Consider the following 18,485-nt stretch of genomic DNA (forward strand, 5'->3'; position numbering starts at 1 on the left):
AGAGGGAAACATATGGGGGTGATTCTGGTGCTGAGGATGATGAAGATGAAGTGCTTTGGTGGGTTTGCTTAGGTTCAGAGGGAGGTATGAATGTACGGGCTATATTTAGAACTGGTGTAGGTTGGGAGGTTCTGGTGATTGAGGGTGAAATATCAGAGGTGGTATAAATAGGTTGTGAAGAGAGAGAGTTAGAAGAAGCCATCAGAGGATTAGAGGTAACACGAGGAACAGACTTACCAGTAGAGATATTCAGAGGAGCTGAAGATTTGCTTCCAGAAGTTTCTCCGAGTCTGGCCTTCTTTGCCTGAGATGCTACCTTCTTTTCAGAAAGACCTCTCTTGTATCTGACGAAGTCTTCTTCAGAGTCCAGACAGTCGTCGAGGCTGAAATCAGAGATGTCAACACCATCATCCAGCAGACGCTGAAGATAGATAGCAACAGCGTCTCTGGGTTCATTCTTGAAGAATCTGGCAAGGCCATGAGGCATCTTCCTCTGATCTTTCAAACTATCCCAGGATGTATCCAGAGTTGGCCTGACTTGAATTTTCTTGATTATCCCCATACTCTTGAGGTTTCTGGCATTCAGAGGCTTCCCCACATCTATTGCCAGATCATCCATCAATTTGGTCTTTTCCAGATGGTCTACCAGTCCATGCTCAATGAAGACGTCAGATAGCAATCTTCCCAGAGGAATGTAGGATCTGGGCTTCATGTTGTTTCTGGTTTCTCTGACCGAATCTCTCAGATATCTGAAAAGGAGAGCAGGGAGGCAGATCTTTATACCCTTCTGAATGCAGTACAGAATGCATTTCTGGTCTGCATTGATGTAGTCAGAGGAGTTAGAGGCAGGACGGTGGTGAATGGTTCCCAGAATAATCTTCAGCCACACTCTGAGGTTCTGGTGCAGCTCCTTGTTCTTTGAAGGATTTCCTTCAACGTTGGGTTTGAAGATTGTTGGGTTGATAACATCAGTGATGCGCTTTGACCTAGGAGGGATGTTGTAATTCCTTTTTCCTCCACTTATCTCCATGTTCAACAGAGAGGCAATAGACCCTTCAGTAATAACAATCTTCACCCCCAGAACATATGAGACGATGAAGTTGTCATCTGCATCTGCAAATCTCCAGAACTCCTTGACGAGAAGTGGGTAAATGGGACCATAAAGTCTTTGGAAATAGTTTTCCCATCCTTGTTGACGAAGTTCTCCAGTTAGATCAACGCCATTTCTTCTTAGGTTGTCGAAATCAACAAGCGATTCGCACAACACATCCAAACCTTCAAAAGGGGTTGAAAGGTTGATATGGCGTTCACGGTCAAGAACGCGAGGTTCTTTGTAAACAGGGGTGATGGTGACGCCTGTAACCGTTGGAGTTTGAGTGTTTGAGGTTTGAGCGGTAGAACTTGATTCCATTTGTTGTGAAAAGTTAAACACTTCTTGTTGTTGAGCGTCCATGGTGAAGAAGAAGATGAAGATTGAGGAACTTGCAGAGAATGCTTCAGAGAGTTTTAGGGTTTTAGAGTGAGTGAGAGTGATAAGTGTGAAATGTGAGAAAAGTGTTTATATACTCTAAGTAAAACACATGCAAAACGACACACATTCCAGCGTTAGCACAAAAATCAAAATAGCACGTTTGGGGGGAAAAATGATTACAGCTAATTAATGAATGTCTAATCCCAACAGTACGCACACTGCTCTAGGAGATTTCAAACGTTCTGACCTTTGATTTCTTTTGACAGCTGTCTAGAAGTTCTAGGGTTAGACGCTTGGTGCTCCACGTGTTGATGTATCTGATCTTCATGAATACCAAAGGATTGGTTTCTGAAGATTTCTAACTCAGATATCTTCTTAACTTGGTAGAAGTATCAGAGTCAGAGGCAGAAGTTCATTTGTTTATATCAGAGTCACATTTTACATTTTCAGAGCCATATTTCACTCAGGGCAATTTTTAATGTTCAGATGTTCTAAGATAAAAAGAAATCTATCTTCAGCTAGAGGCTTAGTAAAGATATCTGCCCATTGATGTTCTGTATCAATGAACTTCAATGTTACTATCCCTTTCTGAACATAGTCTCTGATAAAATGATGTTTTATTTCTATGTGTTTGGCTCTGGAATGTAGAATGGGATTCTTACTTAAACAAATAGCAGCAGTATTATCACAAAAGATAGGAATGTTACTCTCAAAGATTTGTAGATCTTCTAGCTGATGCTTCATCCAGAGCATCTGAGTTGTGCACAGTGATGCTGAGATGTATTCTGCTTCTGCAGTTGATAGAGCAATAGTTGACTGTCTTTTGCTAGCCCAGGAGATTAGATTGTTTCCTAGAAGCTGGCAATTCCCAGATGTGCTTTTTCGTTCTATTCTATCTCCTGCATAATTTGCATCACAATAACCCGAGAGTCTATACTCTGATGTTTTCTCATACATCAGGCCCAGGTTAGGAGTTCCATTCAGATACTTAAGAATTCTCTTAACTGCTGTTAAATGAGATTCTCTAGGATCTGATTGGAATCTGGCACAAAGACAGACACTAAAGAGAATATCAGGACGAGTAGCAGTCAGATAGAGGAGAGAGCCTATCATACCTCGATAGAGCTTCTGACAAACCTTGTTGCTTACCTCTTCCTTTTCCAGAATGCAAGTTGGGTGCATGGGAGTTTTTGCAGAGTTGCATTCAGTCATGTCAAACTTCTTCATAACGTCTTTAATGTACTTGCTTTGATGAACGTACGTGACTTCTGGAGTTTGATTAATTTGAATTCCCAGAAAGAACTTTAATTCTTGCATTAAACTCATTTCAAATTCTGCCTGCATTAACTTAGAAAATTCTTGGCAAACAGAGATATTAGCAGAACCAAAAATAATATCATCAACATAAATCTGGCATATCATGAGATCATTATTAAGGTTTTTACAGAAGAGTGTAGAATCAACTTTCCCTCTGATAAAATTTTGTTCCAGAAGAAAATGGCTTAATCGTTCATACCAAGCTCTGGGAGCTTGTTTGAGTCCATATAAGGATTTCTTAAGTTTAAAAACATGTTCTGGAAAATTTGAATTTTCAAAGCCTGGAGGTTGATTGACATACACTTCTTCTGAAATATAACCATTAAGGAATGCACTCTTGACATCCATTTGATATAATTTAATAGAATGATTAATAGCAAAAGATACAAGAAGACGAATAGATTCTAACCTCGCGACTGGAGCAAAGGTTTCATTATAGTCAATACCTTCTTGTTGACTGTAACCTTGAGCTACCAGTCGAGCTTTGTTTCTGACAACTTCTCCTTTCTCGTTCAGCTTGTTTCTGAAAACCCATCTGGTTCCAATGACATGAGTGCCTCTGGGTTTAGGAACGAGATCCCAGACATCATTCTTTGAGAATTGATCCAATTCTTCTTGCATAGCTGCCACCCAGTCGTTATCCTGAAGTGCTTCATCACAAGACGTAGGCTCAATCAGAGACACTAGTCCCAGAGGAATATCTTCAGAAGTTCTGAAGGTAGATCTGGTTCTGACAGGTTCGTCCTTGTTTCCCAGAATCAAATCTTCAGATACATTGATACGACTTTTGACTTTCTTTGGGATTTCTGGAGATTTAATTTCTTCAGAGCTTTGAGTGACAGTTGCTTCTGGAGTTTTATCAGATTCTACAAGAGTGATTTCCAAATCTACAAACTTTTCAACTAGCTTTGACTTTTCAGGGTCAAGCTTATCATCAAATCTGACATGAATTGATTCTTCCACAATTTTGGTTTCTGTGTTGTATACTCTATAGCCTTTAGAGCGTTCTGAGTATCCTAACATAATACCTTTCTGTGCTTTGGAATCAAACTTGTTCAGATGTTCTTTAGTATTTAATATAAAACAAGAACATCCAAAAGGATGAAAATATGAAATGTTTGGTTTTCTTCCTTTACACAGTTCATAGGGAGTCTTTTCCAGAATAGGTCTTATAGAGATTCTATTCTGAATATAACATGCTGTATTTACAGCTTCTGCCCAAAAGTGCTTTGCTACATTTGTTTCATTGATCATGGTTCTGGCCATCTCTTGGAGTGTCCTATTCTTCCTCTCTACAACTCCATTTTGTTGTGGAGTTCTAGGGCAGGAGAAATCATGGGATATTCCATTAGAATCAAATAATTCTTCAAAATCTTTGTTTTCAAATTCTCCACCATGATCACTTCTGACTCTAATAATTTTAGAGTCAAATTCTTTTTGCACTTTGGAACAGAAACTTGTGAATACAGAGTGAGACTCACTCTTGTGCTTTAGGAATTTTACCCATGTCCAGCGACTGTAATCATCAACAATGACTAGTCCATACTTCTTTCCATTAACTGATGCTGTTTTCACAGGACCAAATAAGTCAATGTGAAGAAGTTCCAGAGGCTTAGAGGTAGAAACAACATTTTTCTTTTTAAAAGATGTTTTTGAAAATTTTCCTTTCTGACAAGCTTCACACAGAGCATCTGAAGAAAACTTCAGTTTATGTAGGCCTCTGACTAACTCGAGTTTAGTTAGCTGAGAAAGTTTCCTCATGCTAATGTGTCCCAAGCGTCTATGCCATACCCATTGCTCTTCATGAACTGACATTAGACATTTAACATTTTGATCTTTTAAATCAGAAAGATTTATTTTGTAAATGTTGTTTTTCCTCTTGCCTGTGAAAAGGACAGAGCCATCGTTCTGATTAATGGCTTTACATGTTTTTTGATTGAAGATTACATCATAACCGTTATCACTTAATTGACTTATGGATAACAAGTTATGCATTAATCCTTCTACATAAAGAACATCAGATATAGAGGGAAGAGTACCATTACCAATAGTTCCGGAGCCTCTGATCCTTCCTTTCTGATCTCCTCCGAAGCCTACAAATCCAGCGTCTTTAAGTTCCAGACTTTGGAACATAGACTTTCTTCCCGTCATGTGTCGCGAGCATCCAGAGTCCAGGTACCATGATTGGTGTCTGAACTTTGCTGCATAGGATATCTGCAACATAGATAATCTTATCTTTCGGTACCCAGAATCTCTTGGGTCCTTTTAGATTAGTTTTCCCAGAGTTTCTTATAACTTTGGGTCTTCTAGAATTTTTAAATTTGTGTTCTTGTGTGTGTGTGTAGTGATATGAAAAAGGAGATTTAATTTGATCACTTGTAGAAGTTTTATCTTCCTTAGGATCATACCAAATTCCTCTTTTATTGTTCTGACTTACTCCATAAATCATGGATGCCATAATACTCCTATCTATCCCATTCTTCAGAAATTCTTGAAAGGCTTCTTCATATTTATAAATAATTTTATTTGAAGTTTGTGGTGCTTGAGACAACGCTTCTTCTAATTCTGAGCTTTTTGTTTTTGCTCCATCTCTTTCTAACGTTAAAGATCTGATTGTATCTTCATGTGCTAGAATTGTTATCTCAAGTTCATTACATTCTTCAAATTTTGTTTTAAGACAGCCTTTAATGTTTTTAAACTTTTGTTTTAATTTCTGATAAGAGGTAAGAGTTTCTAACAAACATGATTCTAAGTCAGATCGAGAAAGTTCAGAAAATACCTCTTCAGATTCTTCGTCTGAGCTGCTGGATGTGGTAGCCATAAGTACTACGTTGGCCTGTTCATCAGAGTCAGATTCTGATGATCCAGATTCACTGTCATCCCAGGTAGCCAACAGTCCTTTCTTTGTTCTGAAGATGTTTTTCTTGAAGCTTTCTTTTCTAGGGTTGTCCTTCTTTAGCTTAGGGCATTCATTCCTGTAATGACCTGTTTCTTTACATTCATAACAGGTAATATCTTTGTTAGCTTTACCTTTTGAAGTTGACTCTGATCGATCCCCTCTGGGTCTTGGTCTTCTGAAATTGTTGTTCCTCTTTTTCCAGAGTTGCTTAACTCTTCTGGTTAGTAGGGACAACTCTTCTTCATCATCAGAGTCTTCAGGTTCAGAGTCGTCAGTATCTTCAGTTTCTGCCTGGAGAGCTTTGGTTCTGTCAGGTTTCCGTCTTTCAGATCTGGACTTTAGCGCTACGGACTTGTTCCTTTTCTGAGGTTCATCCTCCTCTAGTTCTATCTCATGACTTCTGAGAGAACTAACAAGTTCTTCAAGGCTGATATTGTTCAGATCCTTTGACAGCTTCAGAGCAGTAACCATAGGTCTCCATTTCTTTGGCAGACTTCTGACTATCTTCTTAACATGATCTGCAGTTGTGTATCCTTTGTCTAGCACTTTAAGACCTGCAATAAGAGTTTGAAATCTGGAAAACATAGCCTCTATAGCTTCATCATCTTCCATTTTGAAGGCTTCATATTTCTGGATAAGCGCCAGAGCCTTCGTCTCCTTGACTTGGGAGTTTCCTTCATGGGTCATCTTCAGAGAGTCAAGTATATCTTTGGCTGTCTCTCTGTTGGTGATCTTTTCATATTCGTTGTATGATATAGCATTTAGAAGTATTGTTCTGGCCTTGTGATGATTTTTGAAGATACGTTTCTGATCTTCTGACATCTTGTTTCTGGGAACTTCAGCTCCATTTTCCAAGACTGGATGTGTATATCCATCTGTGACAATGTCCCAGAGGTCAGCATCATAACCCAGAAAGAAACTTTCGATTCTATCTTTCCAGTAATCAAATTTCTCTCCATCAAAAACAGGAGGCTTAGCATTGTAAGAATCTCTTTCATTTGAGTGGGCCATTGTTTTTCTCGTACTGGATCTCTCTACACGGTTAAGTGTTTGATTAGAAAATCAATAACAGAGCCGGAGCTCTGATACCAATTGAAGGTGAGAAAAACAAGAAAGGGGGGGTTTGAATTGTTTTGAAAAATAAGCGCTTTTCAAAATGAAAATCACACAAGGATTTTATACTGGTTCGCTTATAACACAAAGCTACTCCAGTCCACCCGGCCAAGGTGATTTCGCCTTCAACAAGGACTTAATCCACTAATCTTGAAAGATTACAAACAACGTCTAAGATAAAAATCTCTTAGCCCTCTCAAGTATACAGACTACACAGAGTCACTTGAGGAAATCAACAAACAATAAATGAAAGATTTATGTAATCTAGAGTGCTTCTAAGAAAGCAAATATTACAGTGTTAAGAACAAGAGTTTTTCACGTTATAAGCAAAAGCTTCGTGAATATCTTAGAGAGAAAGAATGTTTTTCTTGACTTGGTGTTTCAGTATAATTTTGGCTTGTTGGCTTACTGACTTGTTAGCTAGTATATGTTTTTGAAAGTTGATTCTCAATCCTTTATATAGATCAGTGAGGTAGTAGTTGAAACTGGTGGATATTGAGATGAAGTTACGCCATCACATAAATAGCTTCTGCAGGATGACTTTTTCTTCTTGAAATGACTACTTACCACAAGTAGTATTTTCTTTATTGAAATTGGAGATTAACGTCTCTTTCTCAATTAGGAAATCCATTTGCAAATCTTTACTTGACTTCAATGTTACTCTTTCATGATTAGCAATTCCATGCTCAGAGTATTTGTGTTTCTGGAGATCTTGGAAACTTTCTTCTGATGTTGATCTCTTGAGAGTTCAGATGGTTTCTTCAGATACCGCTGAGAACTTCTGGAGCTTTGTTCAGAGTCAGAACTTCTAGAGCTTACTTTTTGTTCAGATGCTTCTGATACTTTGCTGTTTTGCTCAGAGTTAGACTTTCTTGAACTTGTTTCCACTTCAGATGCTTCTGATCATTTGATATTTTGTATCTGATCTTGTTTTGTATCTGATGACATCATTAGATTCCTTCCTTCTTTCTTTAGAATCCTGCACACTTAGAAACTTTTCGTTAGGGTGCCATTTTTGGTTTCATCCTTTGTTATCATCAAAATCAAGGAATCTGTTGTAGAACAATTTTTGTTCTTACATAGTTTACTTGCTCCGCTTGGATTCCTGTTAGGGGTTGACAATCTGCAGGAGTGTGACCTTGGATTCCACAGACTTCGCAATTCTGAGTTATGGCTACCACGGTGGCTGGAGGTGATACATTTAAACTTTCAATTTTCTAGACCAGAGCATCCACTTTTGCATTAACATGATCAAGGTTACTTATCTCATACATGCCAGTTTTCGTTTGAGGTTTTTCTACCATTGTTCGTTCGCTTCCCCACTGATAGTGGTTTTGAACCATGCTTTCGATAAGTTGGTAAGCGTCAGCATATGGTTTGTTCATTAGTGCACCACCTGCGGCGGCGTCTATTGTTAACCTCGTGTTGTACAGGAGACCATTATAGAAGGTATGAATTACTAACCAGTCTTCTAAACCATGGTGTGGACAAAGTCTCATCATGTCTTTGTATCTTTCCCATGCTTCGAAAAGAGACTCGTTATCTTTCTGTTTAAATCCATTTATCTGGGCTCTCAACATAGCTGTTTTGCTTGGCAGAAAATATCGGGCAAGAAAAACTTTCTTCAACTCGTTCCATGTGGTGACTGAGTTGGAAGTAAGAGATTGAAGTCATCTTCTAGCGCTATCTCTTAATGAGAAAGGAAAAAGACGAAGTCGAATTGCCTCTGAAGTGACACCATTAGCTTTAACAGTGTCAGCGTATTGGACAAATACGGATAAATGAAGGTTTGGATCTTCGGTAGGATTTCCAGAGAATTGGTTCTGTTGCACTGCCTACAACAGTGAAGGTTTAAGTTCAAAGTTGTTTGCTTCGATTGCGGGTGGAGCAATACTCGAATGCGGCTCATCTTGCGATGGAGCGGCGTAATCTCGAAGAGCACGAGCTGGTTCTGCCATCTCGGGTATCGAAGGGAAAATATTTTTGAAATCAGGAAGTTCAACAGGAGGGAGATTGTTTGCAGCACGATATTCCCGAATTCGTCGTAAGACTCGGAGATATAGTTCGATATTGTTGATTCGTAAGTAGAACGGCTCGCCTTGTGAGCGAGTGTGTGGCATACAAATCAACGAAAGAAAGAAAAGAAAAAGAAAAGCCTTAGTCTCTACAGCGTAACAGAAGAGTTACGATATCGACTAAATAAAAGTCCCCGGCAACGGCGCCAAAAACTTGATCGCGACTTTATGAGTCGAATTGGGGTACAAACTGCAAGTGCACAGTTCTATCGCGTAGTTTTAAAAGATATCGATCCCACAGGGACTTATGAATCGATATACCGTTTTCTAAGGTTACTTCGTAAAGCTAAGGCAGATGATACTTTGATTGTTTGGGGGAAAAGCTAAAACTAAACTAAAAATCTAGATTAAATATCAATTAAACGGATATCGGTATGTAGTTCGTCGTAATTAGGGAATCAAATCTTCGTTGGTTTCTTGGCTTTAAAATAAATCTTTTCGGTAGACACTATTGATTAAAAATCTTTTCTCAAACTCTCGCTCTGTTGAATAGACCATGACTTTATATTAACGTAGCTGTCACTTATTAGTTAAGTCCAAAATCACTTTTTGAAAACAATAGAATCTATAGAAACTCTTTTTAAGAAAACACTAATCGTTTAAACACCCTTATCTCAAACTCTCGCTCTGTTGACTTAGGTTATATAATTAAATTCAAATGCTTAACTCTCGTCCTCACATTCAACCTTTAAAAATACTTTTTGAAAAAGATTAGAATTTAATTAACTCTAAAAATTGCTCTCGCCCTGATCTAGAATTAATGTCCAATTAACACTGTCCAGTCAAAAACTCAAACTCTCGTTCTATTGCTTTTAACTTCTTTATGTCTTTTACTTTCGTACAAAAACCTTGTTATTAAACCTGTAAATTGAGACCGTAAAAAGAGTGATTTTAATTTTAAATAAAACTTAACCAACTTAGTTTTGATTCCTTCATTCCGCTTACTTTACATACCGATACCTAAATAAATTAGCCAGACATGCTAAACAGATCTAAATAATTATCATGCATAAACAAATTCATCTCAGGCAAATAATATAAATCAACAATAAAGCAGGACATATATAAATTCAAACAATAATTAAAGAACCTGAGAAATTAAATAGCAGTCTTGAACACTCCACCACAGGCCGGTTGGATTTGTTCTTGAATTCTTCAATCAAACAGAAAAATAAAGGCGAAGGAATAAAAAAAAAACTAGATTCTAACGTAAGGTTAGATCCGGTGAAAGGTACACAATAGTTTCCGGTGTAGAAACTACTGTGCGAAAAATTAATTAATTGTTGGAAAAGAAAAATAGAAATTGCAAAGGAAACAATATAAAAATCGTAAAAGTAATGCTGTAAAAATGTGCTTGTACTGCTGGAAGAGAAAAAATGCGAAAAAGAGAAAACGGCGAAGAAGCGTGGAACCTCTAGGGTTTTCCGTAAGGTTGCTATTTATATTGGTCACTTGTTGTAACTGTTTCCAAAGGTATTCCGCGTCAAAGGTCTTCACGTGGCAAATGGTCAGGCGTGCAAATAGGACTCAACGTCTCTGAAGCCAAAAATATAGGAGAATGGTGTGACGTCCGTCACACCATGTGTGACGCTCGTCACACAACTGTGTAAAGCGTGACGCTCGTCACAGCCTTTGTGACGCTCGTCACAGGCACAGCGCCTGTGCTTTTTGGGCTGGGCTTTGGCTTTTGATATTTGGTTCTTTTCATTCCTTTTTGCACCTCCTTTTCTTCCTTTTTTACTTGTGCTTCAAATAAACCACCTGAGATAAATAGAAAGAAAATACCGCCTAATATCTAATAAAATGAAATAAATTGAAGTAAATAATAATATAATTAAATTAAATTGAGTCCTAGAATGTTATATTATTTCATGTTATCACCATTCTCCGAGGTTTGTCAGGGGATCTGGGATATGTTGAAGCATACTGAACTACAATTTAACACGATCACTATGGTGCATCTCCATAATGGTGAAACTTATGATCGGTGGGCATGCAGTCTAGACGGTTGCATCTTGTTCGTTGATCTCATGATCATGATCTAAGTTTAGATATGGACGCCAAATGAACTGAAATGTGAAAATATAATAGATTATAAATGGGTGATACTATAAACAAATTATTATGAATTAATTCAGTTAATGACAATACATCTGTTGGTTGAAGGTGATCAAAGAGATTGTGATATTGGGTAATATAGTGTCTAGGACATCTGTTGTAACTCATACCACGAGTCGACCAACTGCGCAAAAAAAAAATATTATTTAGAGATAATAATCGGTAAAGTAAGTAAATATCGTTAATTGTTAAGAACTTACTTTTGTGCGTACGAGAATGTGAACGGGTTGTGGTTGACGGGTGCTAGGGACGGTTGTCTGGACCAACCTCATGCTTGGAGCAAAATAATTCATGTAGAAAATTAACTTGCGTCTTTGCACGCATTTTTACACAAAGAGCTATAAAGATAAGCCAAACAAGCAGACCCCCAACTATAACTTCTTATTCTATCTACATGTCTTAATAAAGGTAAATACATAACATGCATACTAGAACCACTACCTTCGGGAAATAAAAATAAACCAATTAAAAGCATAATATAACACCTCGTTTTTATTATTCGAGCGTCTTCAATAGAATTTTCATCTAACTGTAAGTTATTGTAATATGTTTTAAGGAGTGAAAGGAGTATACATTGACCTCTCGAGTTATCATCTAACAAATCAGCACCCAAGAATTCCATACAAATTGAATTTGCATAGTTGGTTTTTCCATTTACCGCCTTATCCTCGATAGGCAGCCCCAATAACATGTACACATCTTCTAATGTTACGGTACATTCACCGGTTAGAAACCAGGATGTGTGTGTCTCGGGACACCATCTTTCACATAAAGATATAATAAATTTATTATCAACCTACCAAGACATGATTTTGCAAACATGTCCAAAATCGGTGAGTTCGGCATAAGGTTGAATCAACTCGTCGATGGCAACAAATTCGTGGACATTAGTTCGAAACCTAGAAATATCCTAAAAAATAAACAACAAAATAAGTTTTTTCATAAAAAAATGTGTTAGAAAAATATGTTTTTACATAAACACTTACATAAGTCGCTATGTTGGCATTTGTTCCTCTATGCGATTCACCCATAGTGAGTAGAGATATTTTGTCGTAGTATTGTAAATGAAGAAGTGTTTGTTGCAGATGAAGAAGTGTTTGTTACTGATGAAGAAGTGTTGGTTTTTATGTTTATTTATAATAAAAAGCATGCACGTGTGCCCATGCTAGAAATACATCCTAGCATCAGTCCAATTGGCGACCGCATCATAATTTAATTGCTAGCGTCATCTCAATTGGCGCCTTCCTAGGTGTCTAGCTGCATGGTTGTCTCGTGGCAGGTTTTTCATGCTTCGTTTTTTCAATAGGCTTCATGGCTAAGGCATGCAACGTAGAATCTCAAGGGCATGCACAAAAGGCGCCAAATGGGTTGACGCCTATGTACAAATTTCCAAAGCATGCGCCAATTGGATTGTCGCTAGGTCTTGCATGCATGGTCATGTCATGTTCTTCTATTAATTCTCTTACTCATACCAACACAAATTCATACTCTTACTCAAACCAACACAAATTCATTGTCAAACCAACAGAAATTCATCTGCACCCAAATACATTACCAATATTCACTGCAATGGTGAGACATTTGATTATGATGTATACAAGTTTAGTTTTTGAAACACCAAAACTATCCGATTTACAATTAAGAAAAATTCAAATTTCTTGCATTTGAAAAAATGAATAGAAACATATATAGGATCTTGTCCTGTGTCCCAAATCTTGTACCAGAATCCAATTTATTTCGAAAATAATCAATGTAAATTTTACCAACTAAAGATGCGAGATGATGAAGATGTTGAATATATGTTTGTTAGTCACGAACATTTTGGTTTTAACTCTATTGAATTATATATTAATCTCCAACAAAGTATATCATGTCAATAATCTCAGATAACTGATCAAGATGAATCTGATGAATTTGAATCAGAAGACTCAGATGAAGCCAACACAGAAGCAGATGTCAACGTTGTTGACAAAGAAGAAGAAGAAAGTGAGACATAGGTCGATCATATGTTGAACAACAACATTGAAGATGGCGATCATCGAGCGCCATTACCTCCAAGTCATGTATATTGTCCGCCTTAACATATGACAAACATGGAATTGCATGACGATGACACATCCAACAGTATTTTTTATAACCCATATCCACAATCAGAGGGTGAGTTAAAAGTGGGAGACATGTTCAGCACTAAAAAAGAATGTGTGCGAGCTATCAAAAAATTTCACATGGATAACTCTATTGATTTCACTGTGAAACACACTGATTCAAGAAGGTATGTCATTGAATATCGTGATGGAAACAATAATGTCTTTCCAATTTCATTTGCTCTGGTTGAAGGTGAAACTGCTAGTGGTTGGGGTTTCTTCCTTAGTCATCTCAGAACACATGTCACTCCACAAGTCAATCTCTGTTTGATTTTAGATAGACATGTTGCTACTGAGAGTGCTCATAATAACCATGATAACGGATGGCATAATCCTCATTCTATCCATGTCTATTGCATTAGACATATCGCATAAAACTTCACGTGTGCAATCAAAGACAAGAACATTCGCAAAAAAGTGATGAATGTAGGGTATGCTCTAACACTGTCGTCATTTCAACATTACCGTGACGAAATTAGATTGTCAAATGCAGATGCAGGAAGGTGGGTGGATAACATACCATTAGAGCAGTGGAAAAGGGAATTTGACGGAGGATGTCGATGGGGCCACATGACAACAAACTTTGTGGAATGCATGAACAACGTCTTCAAAGGCATTAGAAATCTACCAATAAGTGCATTGATGAAAATAACCTATTTTAGGTTGGCATCGACCTTCGCAACCAGAGGTGAAAGATGGAGTGCAGTGTTAATGTCAAGTCAATTATTCAGTGAATGTTGTACGAAAGTGATGAAAGAGGAAACTATCAAAGCTAGAACACATGCAGTTACAATCTTTGACCGTCATAGGCAAAATTTTAGTGTACAGGAAACAATGGACCACAATGAGGGGAGGCCAAATTTATCCTACGCTGTCAGACTAAACAGAAGTTTGTGCGACTGTGGCAAGTCTCAGACCTTCCGTATACCTTAGTCCCATGTCATTACGATATGCACACATACTCGCCATGACGCTTACAACCATCTATCTGATATTTACAAGGTCATTACCGTCATGAATGTCTACAAAAGCTTCTCAGTGCTAGTAATGGAGGAATATTGACCTCCATATCAAGGGGACATAGTTTGGCACAACGATGAGATGCGAAGAAATAAAAAAAGGATAGCCAAACAACACGCGTATTAAAACAGAAATGGATACGGATGATAAAATTATGTAGTATATGTCGTCAATGCGGACACAATAAGAAAAAATGTCACAATCTCGGAGCAACATCTGCATCATAATTTAGTACCTCCTTTCAATTTTTGTAATCTTTGATTTTGATATATTAATAAATTTTTGTTACAACAATATTAACAACAAACATCTCCCCAATTTAAACACACTTAAAAACGAACAAGTCTGAATAAATAACACAAACAACAGATATCAAAACAGATAAAAATACCCAACCACAACATTAAAAACAACATTTCTAACTGATTACAACAATCAAATGATATCATTTGGTCCAAACATCATTTCCCTCGCATCCTTATCATTTTTAACTCGCACCCCCCCCACATACGGAATCGTGTCTCTCAATACTTCTAATTTTTTTCTTATTCAGGTATGTTTTCGTCTAACCAACGAACCAACTCCCTCTTTAGTTGTTCGGGATGACAGATGTTCCAGAAGAGCATCTCCATCGGAGGCTTGTCTCTCGAATAAATCACTTTCCCATAGCGGCGACGAAGATGAACCATGTTTGCAATATAATAAAAAGAGATGTGGAAAAATGAATCACACCACACCTCTATTTATACAAAAAAAAATTACGCAATACACACAGGCGTCAGACCATTGGCGTCTCCTCTCATTCTTTACACACATGCACCAATTAGATTGGCAACATCATGTGCAGAAGTCAAAAATAAATTTACGTCTCCTCTTTAAATTTAAAGGTATGCGTCAATTCTGGCACCTATGTGTTGGCGTTTTTGTTTTTAGGAAAATGAGGTAGTTTGGGAATTAATCTGAAATGTGAGTTATTTTGAGATTTTATTTTTGAAAAGTTGGGTTATTTGAGTAAAAATTTCACATTATGTACCAAAATCGAATATGTTAAAACACTTATAAGTCTTCATTTGTGAAAGGTCGGGTATCATTCTTTAAACACTTATAAGTTAAACAAAATATAAATTTAATATAATAACAATCTATGTGTTTAAACAAAAAAGAAAAAAAATCAATGCCATACAATTATAACAATATTAACTATAATATTAAAAATAAAAAATATCAAAAAATTAAGGATAAATAATAATAAATATTAAATTATGTATGTTTGGTTCAATTTTTTACGAGGGGAGGGGATTGGAGGTAATCGGAATCCCTACTGGAGCTTTTTTTTTGTTCGCTCGAGTTTCGGGACAGGAGGGGAGGGAGAGGATTATGATAAGATCTATTTTTATTATATTTACAAAATTACCCTCACTTTTTTAATTAAAATTTTAAATTGTCTTTATAAATATTATACGTTAATTTTTATCGCCTTATTAGAATTTCTCCATATTTTTTAACGGCAACTCCATTATTTTTATCATTATAACTCAACTTTTTTTCTATGTATTTTATTATATTTACTTTTATTTATTATTTTGTTTAAAATAACTTAATTGCTTTATAAGTTGTTACGTTGTATTACATACCAATATATAATTATAGTAGGATATATATAGTATCTAGAGTTTAATTTTATAAATATTTTATAGGATAAGATGGATCGTTAAGATGACAAAATGGTTCATATGACCATTGATCATATAATGTGATTTTACAATGTTTATCAATTTTTTTTTCTTCATTTTAATATATATTAGAGTATTTTAAATATTAAATATTTTGTGTTTGATTATCTATGTTGTTTATGAATTGAGAAAAATAATCTAGTGAATATCATTTTTAAAAAAATTATTTAACATGAGTGTTATAATATTATAAGGGTAAAAGGGTAAATTATATTTAAAATCCTTCCCCTCCCCTTGTGAATCAAACATCTATTTGATTAAAGCTTCCCCCCTTTCCCTCCCCCTCTTTTGAACCTAACATTCGTTTAATTAAAATGCATCCCCTCACCTCCCCTCCTTACCCCCCCCCCCTTTATTAAAATCCCTCTCATCCCCTCCCCTCTGTTGAACCAAACAAATCCTTAGTGATCCGCGTGAAACCTAAAGCTTAGATGAACTTCTAACTTAGAAGAACTTCATCTTTTACCTACAAACATCTTCTTCCATTTATAACACTTTATTTCTCCACTAAACCAAGCTTGAAAACATCATTTCTTCCATAAACAAAACTCAAAAACATAATTTCTTTCATTAACAAATTTCAGAATTTCATCACCTCTTCTTCAACTTGAATGTTAGCAATGTTAGTTGTTGTTCTTGTTGTTATTCTTATTGTTGTTGTTGTTGTTATTCTTGTTGTTCTTATTGTTGTTCTTATAGCTGTTATTATCGTTGTTGTTGTTGTTGTTGTTATTGTTATTGTTGTTGTTTTTGTTCTTATTCTTATTGTAGTTCTTATTGTTATTGTTTTTGTTATTGTTGCTCTTGTTGTTATTATATTGCTTCATTTTTTATCTTATTAAAAGACATATAACAATGGTTGTTTAAAGTAACTATTGTGAAAGGTTGAGACATACAACAATGGTTGTGATAAGTTTATTTTCGTAGTAGTGTGATCATAACGAATAGTGTTATGAGTTGACCATAATGGTCACTATTCGACCACTCAGAAGAAGTTACAATTCGTCTATAACATTCGTGGCACATGAGAATTAGCCCACGGGAAAATACAGGTGATCCAAACCCTAGATGCATCCAATGACTCCCTATATTACATGCCTAACAAATAGAAAGTTATTATAATCGCTCAATCATATAAAGGGAAAACCAAGCCATTTTTTGGTGCACCATTTCAGATCTTATTTCGATTCACTCTTCTCGCTCACATAGTAATTTGTGCGTTAGATTGCTAACCTTGCAGGTCATCCCCACCTCTACCTCACTAGAAGCTCTGATTCACCATTGTTCACGGCAACCACATATTCATTAATCAAGTTTTGTTCAGCAATAGAATAAATAGCATGTACATCATCTTAATAATTTTCTTCATATGAGGTACACACGTGTGTTGAGAAAGAAGAATCTCAGAAATACCAAGAGTTAAATCTTGATTTTGATCACTAGGAAGAATGTGTTTTCCTAGGAGAATAATTGACCATCTATTGTTAGAAGGATCAGTGACATAAAACACTTATTTTTCTTGGTATGCCATGATGAAAGGTTCGTTGATAGAAGGATCATCGATACAAGTTTTGACATTTGGTGAGTACCCCTGGGGAATATTGATACCCCTACAAACACTTGCAAAAACTTTTTTCTTTTCTAGATAGAGCAATAAGTGTGACATGTTAGGGGTAAATATGTTCTTTTACCTATTTTTTATAGGGCTAGATATTTTCGTACACCCATCTCCACTACATCTAGACGAGAATTCTTACAATATTTTATTTTACCTTGAATGTTGAGAAGTGTTCCAATTACACTATCACACACATTTTTCTCCACATATATCACATTAAGACAATGTCTTACATCGAGGTTAGACCAATATAAAAGATTAAAGAACACTGACCTCTTTTCCATATACTTTTCATACTCATTTATGTATAATATGAAATCATTATGACATACATGTATTTTGATATAGTCCATACCCATTAGAAACTATATATTCTTGGCCTCATAATTTTGGTTCGACAACGTGTTACCTTCTGGAAGCACATCTTTCAACAATTCAAGTAATGTAGTGAAATAATCATGTAATGTATTTTGACTCAAATCTGTATCATTTGAAAGAGATTTTACCCAAATTTGTTGTTTTTAACATTATTTTTACAAGTTTCGTCTCAAATCCGTGTGAAAGTTTGAGACAAAATTTAGAAAAAATTGTACTTGCAAAGTATAATACATGACAATCCATTGTGTTTTAGGAACGTCAAAGATTTTTTAGATTTTTGTTATTTTAGAACTAGTTCATGCAGGGAAGTGAGAAACTCTATATGTGATCTTTTATATAAATAAATTGGATGATCCCTCTCAATCTCAAGGTTATGATATTTATAATAAAATCTATGGGTTTAGATCATAAGCTCTGAGAGAATAGTAACTTCTCTCAAGAATGGGAAAAGAGGACAGTTAATTCCATATTATTAAAGAGAATGTGATCTTATCCCTTTTGACTCTCGCTTCCCACCATTGTGGACCGGGACACGTAACTCCCCACATTATCACAAATCAGGCGAGTTATCCGGTGAATAAGAGACACAATCAAGGAAT

The 18,485-nt window shown here is 36.2% G+C and overlaps 1 non-coding gene across 1 annotated transcript; it reads left to right on the forward strand.

The window, feature by feature from the left end:
- Nucleotides 1-8,273: 8,273 nt before the first annotated feature.
- LOC127088450 (small nucleolar RNA R71) lies at nucleotides 8,274-8,380 on the forward strand. The gene has a single exon (XR_007790285.1). It is a non-coding gene; the product is annotated as a small nucleolar RNA R71 (small nucleolar RNA).
- The last annotated feature ends 10,105 nt before the right edge of the window (nucleotides 8,381-18,485 follow it).

The sequence above is a fragment of the Lathyrus oleraceus genome, chromosome 5 (assembly GCF_024323335.1).
Source record: "Lathyrus oleraceus cultivar Zhongwan6 chromosome 5, CAAS_Psat_ZW6_1.0, whole genome shotgun sequence".
Classification (NCBI taxonomy): domain Eukaryota; kingdom Viridiplantae; phylum Streptophyta; class Magnoliopsida; order Fabales; family Fabaceae; genus Lathyrus; species Lathyrus oleraceus.